The sequence below is a fragment of the Equus przewalskii genome, chromosome 5 (assembly GCF_037783145.1).
Source record: "Equus przewalskii isolate Varuska chromosome 5, EquPr2, whole genome shotgun sequence".
NCBI classification, from domain to species: Eukaryota; Metazoa; Chordata; class Mammalia; order Perissodactyla; family Equidae; genus Equus; species Equus przewalskii.
In genome coordinates this window covers 28,341,156-28,354,078 of record NC_091835.1, presented here as the reverse complement: position 1 = coordinate 28,354,078, position 12,923 = coordinate 28,341,156, and the positions used below count along the sequence as shown (strand labels likewise).

General features: G+C 44.3%; 1 protein-coding gene across 4 annotated transcripts in view; it reads right to left on the bottom strand.

Moving 5' to 3' along the window:
• Positions 1-12,627, bottom strand: part of MICAL3 (microtubule associated monooxygenase, calponin and LIM domain containing 3) — a 199,541-nt gene extending 186,914 nt beyond the window's left edge. For all 4 annotated transcript variants that reach the window (XR_011539934.1, XM_070618878.1, XM_070618916.1 and 1 more), the window contains exon 1: positions 12,275-12,627. The gene's annotated coding sequence lies outside the window, so the exon portion shown is untranslated. The remainder of the gene's footprint in view (positions 1-12,274) is intronic.
• Between the last annotated feature and the right edge of the window lie 296 nt (positions 12,628-12,923).

Below are 12,923 nucleotides of genomic sequence, written 5' to 3'. Positions count from 1 at the left end.
TCGTCCCAGCGCTCACAGCGGGCGCGAGGGCCAGGAGGACTTGGATGAGCAGCGAGCAGCTCTGCTCTGTGTATTTCCTTTTACTGGTATGTTGTTTATATTCTGTCAATGAGATTATGTCTTTGACACGTCGGGCAAATTCAATAGCAAAGGGCAACAGAAACTGCCTCTACTGCCTAGAGGGCCTGGACGTGGAATGAGCCCCATGCCCATAGGGAAAGGACTTCTGTGGGCAGTGCTGCTGCCCACCAGTGCCAGGAAGTTTCCAATTTGCTGTTTAGCAAAATATCCTGTTCGACTGACAGATGTAACATAGTCCTGAAAATATAAGCTTGGCCAATGATTTCATTCATTTTGAACTCTTGAAATCCTCACGGGTGGACATGCTAGCAAAATGGTGTGTGAGCCAGTAAACTTAACATCAACTAAGAAGACTGAGCATGGTCATTCTGAAGCCAGCACTTCTGAGTTGCGCTTTGCCTGGCCCAGCCCTAGTCAATCCAGTTAGTCTTCACTCCCATAGCTCTGCCGTATCTCCAGAGAGCTCTAAAAGGTCTCTGCTTATCTGAGTACTTTATTTCCACATGCAAACGTTTATTGGGCACCTACCATGAGCAGAGAACTATCAGGCTGTGTGGGGTTATCCTGATGGGTCACACAGGAAGCCTGGACTTGCTGATTGGTGGAGGCGGATAAACATCAGCCCTGCTTGGTGAGGAGTGGGTCAGCCTGAGTTCCTCAAAAGGTGTGTGACAGGATTCCATCCCCAGTTAATGTACAAGCTCATGTTGGAATGCCCCATCCGCTAGAGTAGGAGAAGCAGCACTGGGCTGAGTTCGGGGAGAGGGCAGGGGTGGGGGAGATGGGCATGTGTATTGGGGAGGAAGGCAGAGAGATGGAGGGTACCAGAAATAACTGGATATGTACCAAACAGTAGGGAGAACAATGTCAATCCATAATTTGGCCATTGGGAGAATTGTGGTGTTCTGTCTTATTTAAGAAAAAAAAATTTCTGATTTCAGAAGTAATACATGTTCATTATTTAAAAATTTTTAATAGAGAAAAGAACAACAAAAAATTACCCATTATCCTTTCTAGCATATCAGTGTTACAATTTTGATGTATATTTTTTCCGTGTGTGTATGTATCTTCTTTTTTGTATGTACTTTTTAAATAAAATTTGATCAAACTGCTTTGCAATCTACTTTTCTCCTTAACAATAGACTAGGAATTTTCCCATGCCACTATATATTATTCTAAAACATGATTTTAAATGGCTGCACCATAGGCCAATGCCTTAAGTTATCTAACCAAGATTCTATTTTTAGCCATTAAGATTATCTCCAATTTTTCATTATTATGTTTAACTTCAAGGATTATCCATGTATGTAAATGTTTATATATTTTTATAATTATTTCCTAATATTTCTAGAAATAGAATTGCTTGGTCAAAGGGAACACATTTTTAAAATGTCTCATTTATTGCCAAACTGTCCTTCAGGCAGTTTACACCAGTTACATTCCTCCCAGCAATGTATGATGGAGACATTTCTCTGAACCCTCACCAATCCTGGGTATTTCTCTTGTTTTGTAATCTTACCAATTTGACAGATGAAAAACATTATCTCATTGTTTTAATTATTATAGTGTATTTTTACCTATGAAGGTAATAAATATCTATCTTTCTTTCCAAGTGCCCTGGATTTCAACAGCAAAATGAGTGTTTCCCTTTTCTTCCATTCAACCACCCTTCTCCCAAATCCCTGAAAATGGATACAGAAATCAGAGTAGACTCTGCTTAAATGATCCATGATCAGACAAACTCAGTGTCGTTTCACCTGAACCAACCAAGAAGGTAGCAGAGCAGATGGCTCAAAACAACACGTTATCTATAAATTATAACTTTGAAGTGGGTAACAAATCCATACATAGAAATTTTTTCAACTACAAAAGGATATCAGTCTTCCGAGTTATATTTGGTACTGTCTAATATTAAAATCAGTTTGCATTTTTTCAACAATACGCGATTCTGTGATGGGGACAAATCCAAGGTGGGCCAAGCTGGCAGTCCATCCTCCATACTGAGCAGCTAATCCACTCAATATTGCTCTCAATTCCTGCCTAGCTTTCTTGTCCCTTGGCTTTATCTTGGTTTTGTGGTTGCTGCCACAGGACCTCCTCCTCTCCAGCCATCAGTAGTCTAATTTCCCATTGAAGAATTTACCCCACCCCATTCCCAGTGTGGTTTGGTTGGGATTGACCACAACTCCTCTCTGGGCTTAAAGTGGGATGCAGGTAGCTCTGGGAGCTGCTGGCAGCTATCTTGGGCCATGAGGTAGAGCCTACCTGGGAGTGGAGCCAACCTGAATTAGTGGAGTTGAAAAACAGAGAGAGGGAAATGTGGGTCTGGTCACATGTGAGAGCCCTGAATCAAGCCACACGGGAAGCCAGTTATGTGCAACAATAAATACAAATCTACTTCTGCATCAATTGTTTATAATATGATGGCAAAAAATTGAGACGTCTTCCCCCTAACTCATTGGCATGCATGCTCTGTATTAGCCAGAAGTTCTGTGTAAGTACAAGCAAGCAAAACCAAGATAGGAGTCTGTGGAAGAAACCTCCGGTCACCAAAGTCACTGCAAAGTAAAATCTAGAGTCACCATATTGTAATCATCATCAAAATAGAGTTTCCTAGAGTCTCGATTTTACTTGCAAGAAGATTCTTCCCTAAGCCAACTCAGACCAAGTTCTTGCAAGTCTCTAGGAAACACAAAAAGTTTTGCCAACAGAGTTTTTCTGGACTTATATCTTCACACACATCTACACCTAAGAAAAATGTACCAAAAAATAAAATAGATACAAATACAGCTGTAATAGAGAGAGAAACACATCTCTATTTGTCTGTTCGGCAGGACTTAGCTTCTTTGACCATAGACCTTAGGACTTGTGCCCACCATCAGACAGGATGGAATGCTGCCATCTGCAGAACTAGAACAAACGCACCCAAGTGACTGGCTCCGCTTGCAGTGAGGAGGGAAAGAAGCTATCTCTGTGATCCTGCCTTCCTCTGCTGCTCAGACACATTGCTTTTAAAACTAAAAACATCAGCTTCAGTATTGCATGAGGCAAAGGCTAAGGTCAGCCAAATTGGGTTATATTTGAATAAGACATTTTACACAGCTCTATTTTCTTTTTTCTTTTTTAAGGAAAATTAGCCCTGAGCTAACATCTGCTGCCAATCCTCCTCTTTTTGTTGAGGAAGACTGGCCCTGAGCTAACATCCGTGCCCATCTTCCTCTACTTTATGTGTGGGACGCCTGCCACGGCATGGCGTGCCAAGTGGTGCCATGTCTGCACCCAGGATCCAAACCGGTGAACCCCAAGGGGCCAAAGCAGAACATGCAAACTTAACCACTGTGCCACTGGGTTGGCCCCTACACAGCTCTATTTCCAATTGTGAAAGAGAAAAGCTTCGAGAGAAAGGAATTGAGGGAAGGGAGGAGTGCAGGACAGCATATGATACTGCATGTTTAGGAAGTGGAATAAGGATAGAAATCATCCTGATAAAGCCTTGGAATGGAACTAACAAACTTGAAACCGCTGGCATACATATCACCATTTTCAGATTTAAGAGAACACATCTAAGTGGATCAGCCTTTTATAGGGAAGGAGAACATGTCAAATCTTCCTTTTTCCAGTGCCTGGTAAGGGCATAGACAGGGTCCCAAATCCTCTGTACTCCCATTGGAGAGCACAGAACCCCTTTGGAGTAAAGCCTCTGATCCTGTGTCATTCATCCACCGTGGGTGTCTCTGATGGGCAAGGCACTTGTCTGGGCGCTGAGAGCATTCCAAGATCAGTTAGACATCGCGTCTGTCCCCAAGGAGATGACAATAGAGCCGGGAAAGCTGGACATGGATAGAAAAGGACTTTCTTTGCCCAGTGGAAAGCGCTATCTTGTAAGGCCAAGAAGGCTTCCATCTAAGAGATCAGAAAGAGTTTCACGGAGGAGGGGTTATTTGAGTGATCTCATGAAAGAGAGAGAGAGACAGAAAGGCTTTCTAAGAATTGAGCCTCCTGTCTTTCCTGTCCCAGTTCCCACAGGAAAGAACAAGCAGAGTTCCTCTCCACATACCCGGGCTTTCCTCACTGCCCTGGGGACGTTGGCGGCAGGGTTAGAAAGAAAGAGAATTGAAAGGATACATACTAACATGTTACTATCTAGGTGAAGAGAGGCATGAGCAAGGTTTCAGATTATCTGCTTTCTGTTTATTTGTGCTTTTTCCTTTGGGGAAAGAACGGACTATGGAACATATTTTGTAATGAGAAAAAAATAAATACAATTTTAAAACAACAGCTTCCCCCACCAAAAGAAAACAAAAGGGAATAAGCATCCATATGTCTTCCAGATTTAGCGGTTTTAGGGTCCTCTGGGTACCCACATGTTCACGGGTCTTGAATGTTGTCAAAGTCTCACCCTGCTCAGAAACCCACCATATGTGCATCAACAAGAGCCTACTGTGCTGTCAGAGCTGCCCCTCAGAAAGTATATTACAGCAACATCGTTGGCTTTAACAAGACTGTAGGCAGAGACGTAAAACCTCGAAGATAGTCTAGGCTCCTTGGGCCAGATGTCCCTAATCTAATTCAGAAGTTACTTTTATTTCCTGAAAACCTTGCATTCCTGACAATGAAAACCCTAAGGAGGGAGTGGGGACAGAAGGTATCTGACAGTCACCACTATGGGCTCCATTCCCTTGCCTACCTGCTGGGAAGCCTCATTAAAACATGGGAGGCAGAGTGGGGTACAGGCCAAGCCAAGACTGGGCAATGGCAGCCAGTCTGAAGTTTTATTACAGTAACTTGAGCTGTGTCACTAATGGGTACCACACATGGAAGCCCTCAGTTCTCAGAGCTGCCCAGCAGGGCCAGGGGTGATCAGAGCCAGAGCCCCCCAGCTAGCCTCCTCCTGCAGCAGCACCTTGTCAGTGCACCTCAGGATGCTGCTCCCACATCATCCTCCATGTGTATCATAACATGACACACATGGGGAGAGCATGAGGTAGGATATCAAGATGTATTGTTGCACTGCAACTTACTGGTCTGGAACTGCTGTCTCACGGGAGGTGATGTGAAAACCCAGCAGCAGCAAGTGTTCACGGAGCTGCCCGCTTGTGCCAGGCCCTGGGCTGGGATGCTCACTGCCTCAGCACTGTGGTAGACACCTGTGGCTTTTGCCTGCCCAGTGTGCAGGCCCCCTTGCAGGGTAAGACACCTACATCTTCTTTGTGGGTCTATGTCAGTCTTTCCCCCACTGCATGCAGGCCTGTTTTCCTTCCGTGGGGTAGGCAGCACATGGCCCAGCCAAGGCCAGGCTGACTTCTCTTCCTGGAATTTGAGTTTTAAGCAGAGAGACACAAGAGCTGAAAATAACCAGAGCTGATTCGTCCAGTTATGAATACCCTGAAGAAGGAGAGTGGTTGCCTCTCTGTCCTCTGGATCCCCCTAGCTGCCCTTGTTCGCTCATCCTTCCAAAGGCCTGGCTGTTTGCTTTTCATCTGGTCCTACGAGTTAATTCACACTCTTCCAATAAATTTCCTCCATCCTTCCCCAAAGTTTGCCCTCAAGTCTATTTCTGTTATTTGCAATCAAAAAACCCCAATAGGTATAAACTCTAACTCTTTTTTAATAACCTCATTTTGTGTCATTATTGTCCCTATTTTAATACAATGTAATTGAGCTTCAGAGAAGTTAAAAAACTTGCCAGGGTCACATAGCTAATGAGGGTCACAGTCAGAATTTGAACCCAAATCATTTGATGTGGAAGCATGACAAGGGTGTGGGTTTTGTCATGAAAGCAAAATGAGCTCAAATCCTCACTTCCCTGCTTTCTTCATAAAAACTCCAATCACATATTGTCTTTGAATTTAAGCAACTCTCTCTAATCAGAAAACGGGACAAATAACGCTCATTTCACAGAACTGTTGAGAATTGATGGAAATGATGTATATGAAAGCATCTGGCCTGGAGTATGTGCTTAATACATATTAATGTCCCTTCCCTAAACCTGAAAATTCTTATCTCTGCAAAGTAAATTCAACAAAGTAATTGACACTTTGTTCAGTCCAAAGATTACTGATTCTGAGTTGACCCAAGTACAGTATGATGTACAATCTCTCTTTCTCTCTCTCTCTCTCTCTCACACACACACACACATACACACAGCGTTTTGTTTGTGGGGATTTCCCTCGTGTCTCTATTCCCTACTTGTGTCCTGTCTATGCAAGGCCTATCAGAAAATGCAGACACCCTTAGGAAAAGAGCATAGGGGTACATAAACATGCCTACAACGGAAACCTTCCACCCAGCATGCCTGTGGAGAAGGAAGAGAGCAAGAATTTTCATTCCTCTTAAGCATGATGAAAATGAGACATGGAGACACTAAAAGTTTACCTCGAGGTTACACAGCAAGCCAAAGGTGAAAAAGAACCCAGGAATTATATATTAGGCCATTTGGTCTGAAAATACCAGCGCCTGGAAGAAAGAGAACATGTTTTCCAAGTTGCTGGTTCTGTTCCGGCCCCCACCTTCTTCCCTGACTCCCACTTCAAATAAAACCGTTCTCCCATTTAAACGCCTACATTAGGCAAATTTCTAAGAACGTTTCCCCAGAGTTCTGTCCATTACACACCTTGTCTTTACTTAAAGTGTAAAGCTGTGGCCTACTTAAAGTGTTCTTACAATTCTTTTAATGGGGGAAAAAAATTCCCCAAAGATGTGTTCCCTGTGCTGGAAAAATTAAAGACCCCTTATGATATACAGTTAAAGAGAACATGTTATTTGTAGTAAGATTTCTGATGCTTCTTCAGAAATAAATTCAGATTTGCCCAGGATCAAGATTGTGAAAAGTACAACTAAAAGACCTCGATATTTAGTCAGTCAACAAATATTCACAAACTACCTGCCATAAGTAAAGAATTTACCCAAGTTGGCGTTAGCTTATAACAAGAGTGAAAGAAAATCCATACAGCTTGAATTTATTCAACATAATTGTGGCTCTCATGATTTTTTTTGTTTCTAGGGCCAAGAAAACATTTTACATTGTAATATAATTTCTGAGGTTTCTTTTCTTCTCCACATTAATTTTTTCCAATCTTGAAGGTTTTATCTGAGGTTTTTTGTTATTGAAAAGGCAATATACAAGAACAAATGAATTTTTAAAACTTAAAAATCATCTATAATCCGTCATTTTAGCACAGCAACTTGCACAACATGCACAGCAAAAACATTTTTTTTTCAAGATTGGCATCTGAGCTAACAACTGTTGCCAATCTTCTTTTTTTTTTCTGCTTTTTCTTCCCAAATCCCCCCAGTACATAGTTGTATATTCTAGTCGTGAGCGTCTCTGACTGTGCTTTGTGGGACGCCGCCTCAGCATGACCTGATGAGGGGTGCCGTGTCCTTGCCCAGGATCCGAACCGGCAAAACCCTGGGCTGCCAAAGCGGAGCGTGAGAACTTAACCACTCGGCCACGGGGCCGGCACCACTAAAAACACTTGTATTTTGTCTTCCACATGCACACAGATTATTTAGAGTTACAAATATGGTGTGCTTGCTATTTTTGTATTCTACTGTTCATTTTTACCATAAATCTTTTCCATGTTTCTTTCTACATGTCTCTGGACTTAAGCTTTTGTTGTGAATGCAAAACATTTCACTGTATTGATGTACCACAAATTTTTTAACCATTACTCTAATGTTGGACATTTCACCTATTTCTATTCTTTTTTTCTATCATAACTAACACAGTAGAGGGTAGCTTTCATGCATTTGGAATTTTTTAAATCTGTATTAAATAACTATCGGAAAAAATTCCTGGCTATGGTGCTCTTATGGCTGTTCCTATGTATTATCAGGTTGCATTCCCCCCAAATTTTACCAATTTACAAGGCAACTTGTAATAAGCAATGCAATTTTACTGCATCCTCAATAGCACTGTATGTTATTGTTTTTTAAAACTGTTAACCATTAGCAAGAAGTGAAAGCGTCCCACAGTGTTGCTGTGGTTTGCACATCTGATGGCTGTCATTATGAACACATATGTAGGCGCTTACTCGATCCTCCATTTCCTCATGGGGTGAATTTCTTCTTATTGATGGTGAATTTATCCATGGAGTTTCTCCCCCAATCAGGTTCATTGAGGTATAATTTACATGTTATAAAATTTACTCTTTTTAGGGGGCAGTTCTGAGTTTAACAAATATATGCAGTTACAGAACAGCTCTACCAGCCCCAAAGCCTCCTTGTGCCCCTTTGTAGTCAGCATCTCTCTCATCTCCAGCTCCTGGCAATCACTCATCTGTTTTCTCTCCCAATAGTTTTGTCTTTTCCAGAATGTCATGTAAATGAAATCATATAGTAAGTAGCTGTTAATGGAATTCTAATATTTTTTTAAATTTGAAGTATTTCCTTTTTGTAGTAGTCAAAATACTTTATTAAAGGTTTGGTTCAGGGGCCAGCCTGGTGGCCTAGTGGTTAAGTTTGGCATGCTCTGCTTCGGTGGCCCGAGTTCAGTTCCCAGACGTGGACCTACACATCACTCATCAGCAGCTAGCTGTGGCAGCGACCCACATACAAAATAGAGGAAGATTGGCAACAGATATTAGCTCAGGGCGAATCTTCCTTAGCAAAAAAAGAAAAGTTTGGTTCAATCTCAAAAGAATGGTGTAGGAGGAGCAAACGTTGTAACTCTAACTTACTCATTTTCTTGCATCACCACACCCAGGAAAATACACCTTCTAGAAGCAGGCCTCCAAAGGCCCAAGTCACTGCTGGCTTCTCTCCGTGTCTCCCTTTTCAATACCCCCACCCTTCTCCTTTTCTGAAATGGAGTCTCTGTTTAACAGATATTAACTTTCAATCTGTAACATATAATGCAAATATTTCCCGCACTCTATGCATTTTTCATTTGACAGAAATTTTAAATGTGAATTTGAATTAACAAGCCTCTCCATGGATTCTTCTAGTGCTTCAAAATGACCTATAGGTATAAAATATATTGGGTTTTTGTGGGGGTTTTTTTGCTAGCTCTTCTAGAGCTTGACTTTTTTATATTTAACTTTGATTCGACTTTAGTTTCTGTCAGTGTTTGCTGTAAGGCACAGACTTTAAAACCTTCTTCACTATTAGCCACGGTAAAAAATACATTTTGCATCATGCACACAAACAAATATACATATAGACGAAGCTGAAACACAAGTGCCAGGGGACAAAGCTTCCCCTTGCTGCAGGTGACACAGTCTCACACTCTTTCTTCTATTCTATTTGTTTCTCTTTTTAAAATGCTGGTCGTGACCCACCAAGCTGATCTCATGATCCACAGTTTGAAAAGCATAAAGCAGGGTTTTATTCATGCATCTCACTCCCTCCAGTATTCTCACTCTGAGCTTGGGTGGCACCTGGAGATGAAGCCAGAGAACTGGACAGTTTCCCCCAGGGGCCTGTGAAGTAAATTGCGCTTTTTCAGAGACTAGATATTGGTGGTCATGGCGGGGAGGGGCAATGAGAAATGAGCTATGGTTTTACTGTTCCCACCTTAGCCACCTAGTGGACTGGCAGCCCTCGCAGCGTTGGCCTGGTCTGCCCTGTGAGGTGGATCAGCTCCGAGGAGACCTGTTGGGTAAGGGTATTTGGTCCTGAGTAGCAGAAGCCCTGTGAGCCATCCTTCATGTGCAACTAGTGGAAAGCGGCTCCAGGGCAGCTGAGAGAGCCTGGAGCAGGCAGGGAAGCACGACCCCGGCCCAGCTTTGGCAAGTGAATGCTGGGAAATCCTGTAGGAGGCCCAGGCAGGATAGGTGAAGGCATTGTCTCGGGAGGTTAGGTCGACTCCAGGAGGAGATGAATGGTGTTGCGTCTGTTGCTGTGCATAGATTAGAAAAACAGCGACTAAAGGGAAGGATGGAGGTTGTTATAACTGTCTCAGGCTTCTTGGAGAGGGTAAGCAGGCGCTAGGAAAGGGTTTTTCTAGGTCAGTACCCAGGAATGCAGAGACAAGTAAACCTATGCAGGAGCATGGGAGAGCTGTGGTCATTCTGTGGGCAGGAAATACCTCCCGGCCACTCCCTCAATGGCCCTGGCACACGAGGCTTTGTGATCCACATCAGGTGGCTTGTGTGATCTTTAAACAACTACTTGATTCTCTTGCCTGTTTACGAGGTGAATGACCGAGCCTTGCCAGAGGTTCCAGAGGACAGAGTGCATTTATGCCTAACCCCAAGGAGAGTGTAACCATTTCTCTATTTAACCAAAACTAAAGCAAGAGCATTAGGAATCTGTGACTTGTGAATTTCTGGCTCCAAGTAAGTAGATCACACTTTCTAGTGCATTTAAAATTCAAACGTCTCATGCCCAGAGTTTTAAGGTCTTACCTAATTTCCTCAAGCACCTTAGGCATTGCAAACTCAAACTCGCTGTGCAGTTCCTGCCTCCCACCCGCTTCACAGCACTTATGAATATTCACGAATAAGCTTAGCATGCAAGTATTGGAAGAACCTCTCACAACAGATCTGCCCTCCAGTCTGCAATAGACAGCACCTGTAGACAGAGCTTACCCCAGTGCCTGAATTTTCAGGGAAACTAAGATTTGGGATTTCCCTCTAGTAGTAGGAGTTCAAGCCATTTTGAAGGGTTTGAGGCCTAAGAGGGATAACGCTTTATAATTCCTATTGTTGTTTCTCTCTTCTTTAGAGTGACCACTGCATTCCTACTCCCTCCGCTTCTTTCTAAGTGTCCATTCTCCTTGCAGTGGGTGGGCGATTTACACATGTGACTCTGGCTAGGACTAACAGGCCCTGGCTTTCACCCTACAGACTTGCAAAAGCATGCATCTCCTTTTCCCCTTGCCCTGGAATATAAATCAGAACACTTCATTCAGTGAGGGGATCTATTCTGAGAGAGAGGCTCACCTCATCCTGAGCCTCTTTGAGCAGCTCGATCCCCGCCAGCTCCCTTAACTTGCAGCTTCCAGGCATTCACGACAGTCATACTCCCTGCCCTACAGCAGCAGCCTATTTGAGAGGCTAGGCTACTACCAAGTTCACCAGGAAAAATGTCATCCCGATTGAATACAATGGTGGCTTGCAAATTTAACTCATGAGAATCACCTGGGAGCTTTTAAAAAGCGCACTGTTTAGGCTGTATCCTAGACCAATTAAGTCAGAATCTCTGTGGATGGGGCCCAGGCATCAGCGTTTTTAAAGAAACTCCTCTGGTTTTCCAACACGCAGCCAGGGTCGAGAACCACCGAGAGTAAGTCCCATAGGGGCCCAGCGGCACAGCCTTCAGCTTATCTTTTAACAAGATTTCACCCTTCCCTTGAAAGGAATCTATAACAAGGAAAACTCTAAATAGTTGCTCACAGGGCTAGACCAACAAGAAAGCTTTTTGGGGGAGTGCAGAGGGAGGAACGAGAAGGGTCAGCAGGCTCAGAGAGGACTCAATACACAGAAAGTGTTTTGCCATGGAATCGTAATCATTAGATTCCAAAACAAGATGCAGTCCCCCAGAAGCCATTTGGGCTTTCCTTTTGCTTCCAGGAAGGAATGAACATAACCATCGTTTTGTTAAAGATCTCTGAGAGAACCACCTGTGCTGTGTCCATTGCAGTCTCCCGGTCATGCCGGGTGTGTGCGCCTTTCTCGTGTTCAGGCTGTTCCCTGAGTGTGCAGGACAGTGCTCACGCCCTCTGCTGGGGTGAGGTGGGTTCCCTGTGGGTGTAGCAATTGTTTCCTCAGGCTGAGCTAATGGATTCATTTCTCTGAGCTCACCAGAAAGGATGCGGCTTCACCAAAGACGTCCTGGCATTCCTCTGACATGGGGCATGGTACTGGTGCCTGGGGACATTATTACGTTGATTGCAGGGTAGGAACATAAAGCGAATTGGATGGAAGTGACTGGGAAACTGAGCCCTCTTGCTTCTCTGATAGGCTTTGGGGTGTGTATTTATGATGTATGGTATCCGCACCGGTAGGGGGTTGTGCGGTCATGGAGACAGGAGACTGGAGTGTAGTAGCTTCCACTAGTTAAGGGAGTAGCCTGTTTAAAGGGAGACGAAATAAAAATTCCAAGAAACCCAAAGATGTCAGAAAGGAAAATGCTTCCCAATCGTAAGCAGTTTAAAGATGTGATTTTTTTTTTGAAGGCATCAATCAAGACCTGTACTCTTGTCATTTAGGAGGTTTGTTCACCCAAAGGAAGCCTTGGTGGTACTCACCGATTAGGTCTTCAAAAGGCATCTCCTGCATGCGTGAGAAACGCTGGACTCCAGGGTCCGCCGGTCCTCAGCACACAGGTGCTGCTGCTATGGCTGCACACATCCCAGCGCTGCACACGCCACCTTCCGGCTGGACGACCACCACCAGAGGAGAGCACCGGGAGGCTCCAAGGTACCTCCCTTGTCCCTTCCCCCCAATTCTCTCTCAGGGCCCGGAGGTTCGAGGTCGAGGCAACGAGGAAGGAATGAGCTCTGGGTGTCCGCCTGTCCTCACCGCGGCATCCCAGCTGGGGTTGGAGAAGTCAGCGGAGCCGAGCTGGCTGCTGGCTCCGGCTCGCCGCGGTTGCTATGGTGACCAGGAGCTGGCGGCTCCGCGGGGCTGGGGAAGGCGGTGGAGAAAAGGTAATGAGTGATGACGTGCTGGTCCCTCTCCGGGCATCTGCTGCGCCACAAGAGGTCTAAGAGAACTGGAGTCCCTGGATGGTACCACCCGCGATGTTTGCTCTTCAGCCTCAAACCAAAGCCCAGATCAAACCCTCCCTCCTCCTCCTGGTCTTTTTTCCTTTCCCTTTCTCCCCTTCCCATCTCTACCTCAGCACACAGACCAGCATTTTAAGGGTCGGAAATTCCAGCACTACCCTGATGTCCC